Genomic DNA, 2,342 nt, shown 5'->3' on the forward strand with positions numbered 1-2,342 from the left:
CGGACTCGATTCTTCGCCCAGCTCTAGTGTCCACTATGGATGGGATCGCCCGACTCGGTCGCCTCAAAAACAAACGTGATTGTTTTCAGTTTCAGGCGATCGAGTCGGGCGATCGGCCGATCCCGTGCGTAGTGGACACCCCGTATAAGAAGACCTTTTATGTGACACTGCCAATGACATTTGTGAGGTAGCGTGGTGGAATCAGGCCCTCGTCAATTTTTGGGCATGTAGAGTTATTGGTATCACCTTAAAGCTTGTTCACTTGTCTTTATTTGGATGAAACAATATCCATTTATCTTGAATACAGGTCGAGATATTTGCGAAAGAAGGAGGTGGGGGTCACCTGTTTTCAGAAGTAAAATTAGTGAGAAAATGGCCGCCAAAGATTAGTTATTTCCTTAGTTTAAGAGTCCATGGTAACTGAACATTTACATTTTTTGTGCCTTTAATTAACGGTTTTTTTAAAATCCACACAGAAATGAGTTCTGTAATGGGCATGAAAGGTGTTGAGCCAAAAAACAAAAATTTCATAAAAATTCACAAACTTGCGGAAAAACACAAGTTTCTTCACTTTAATTATTTTGACGAGAGCCTGATTACACCACGCTGCCTCACATTTTTGTTTCTATTTGCGAAATCTGAGATTATTACTACGACAAATTCATACATATCATTCTCTACATCGTGTGGACGTATACTTCATCCTTTTCGCAAAGGGATGGGTTAAAAAAAACTTTTAAGTTTTTTTATTCAAACTTTAAAAAACAACTGAGACACATATTTGCATCATCATTTATGTTATTATATTTCAATGTCTTTTTTGGGGGTTCTTATCTGAACAAAAAAAACAGGTTATATTCTCAGTTTTCCGCTCGACATTAAACACTAATTATTGGCGAAGGAGGGAACGACGATTGACATGCGCGCAAGACCTATGTAAATGTGCAGTAACTTTGCACCAAAAGTTGAAAAAACTGTATTAATGTGTACACTTCACAAATAAATATTGACTTTATGGGCACTGGAGAGATCAGATGAAAATAAGAACTTGTGTGCTGAGCAGTCGATTACTTTAATCAACTCAGTCTTATTCACAGTACTCTCAAAGTTCGGAGCTCTCGTGGCCTACAGGTTAAGGTGTTATTTAAAGGTTTCTTATTCAAAGGTCCCTGGTTCGAATCCGAAAAGCCACCGAAAAATTTTCTTTTGTAAAATTGTTTCCTTTCCCATCCTTTCCTGCTCTCTAGCAATGTTCTGTCGTCTGCTTTTTTCTATTCTTTCTGCCCCCCACCCCTTACCACCTTTGCCCCCTCCTCTGGGCTCCTGACTCTTTCTGCAGCCTTTCTACTGCTACCCCTTGGCTCCTTTTACTGCAGTCTCTCAGCCACATTCTTGATCTTCTGGTTAAACAGATCTACACCTAGCCTTCTCGGACAAGGGCGAAAAATCTCGGAAGGCCCGTGTGCAAGTTGCGCACGTTAACGATCCCTTTGTGGTCTACAATCGATAAAAGTAGGCTTCGGCCGCCACCCGGGCAAAGTCCAAAATGTCCAAGCAACTGAAGAAGTTTCACGTGTCCCGCGCGCTCTTATGACATTATGCAGTTGCGAGCGCCGTAAAACACTAACCAAAAAAAAAAAAGACAAAAAAAAGAGCCAGTAATATTATGATGATGAAATGTATAACCCACCACGTATAAAAAAGACAAAAAGCATTATAAACGACCCATCACACCCCCTATCCACGCAAATTGTAAGATCACGCAGCGGCAGATATTCTCCAAAAAAAAAGAAAGAAAGATATAAAAGAAGTTTTTTTACTATCTAGCATAAGGCTTTTGTCAGAATGACCACAGATGTGTGTTGCTTTTTATAGTATGTATCTATATATAACTCCAAAGGTCTTGTAATTTAATTCCTGCATGTGGTTGAATGATGCATATGATGTGAATGTACAGTTTGTCAGCTTTACTTATGTGAAGTGTGCTGACAAAATGAATTACTTCTCGTATTCGAGCCCTATGGAAATAGAAACATCACGCTTATACTATAGGTGAAGTCTTTAAAATTTATAGGTATGAAATAATAAAAGGCATGTTATACTTAAAGAATATGGCATCAATTTGAAAAAAATCTACAAATTTGACCCTAATAATTGATTTTTGGCCAATATCTCCATTTCTGGAGTGCGACAAGTAACTCATTCCGTCAGCACGTCTCACAAATTGAATTTTAATGAGAGTAATATGTAATTTTTTTGTGTATACCTGCATGTGTTTTTACGGTCCTGTACAGACAAGAAAATTTCCCTCTGGGATAATGAGGTATTATCTTATCTTATCT

Source organism: Aplysia californica, unplaced genomic scaffold (assembly GCF_000002075.1).
Source record: "Aplysia californica isolate F4 #8 unplaced genomic scaffold, AplCal3.0 scaffold00077, whole genome shotgun sequence".
In the NCBI taxonomy this organism is placed as follows: Eukaryota; Metazoa; Mollusca; class Gastropoda; order Aplysiida; family Aplysiidae; genus Aplysia; species Aplysia californica.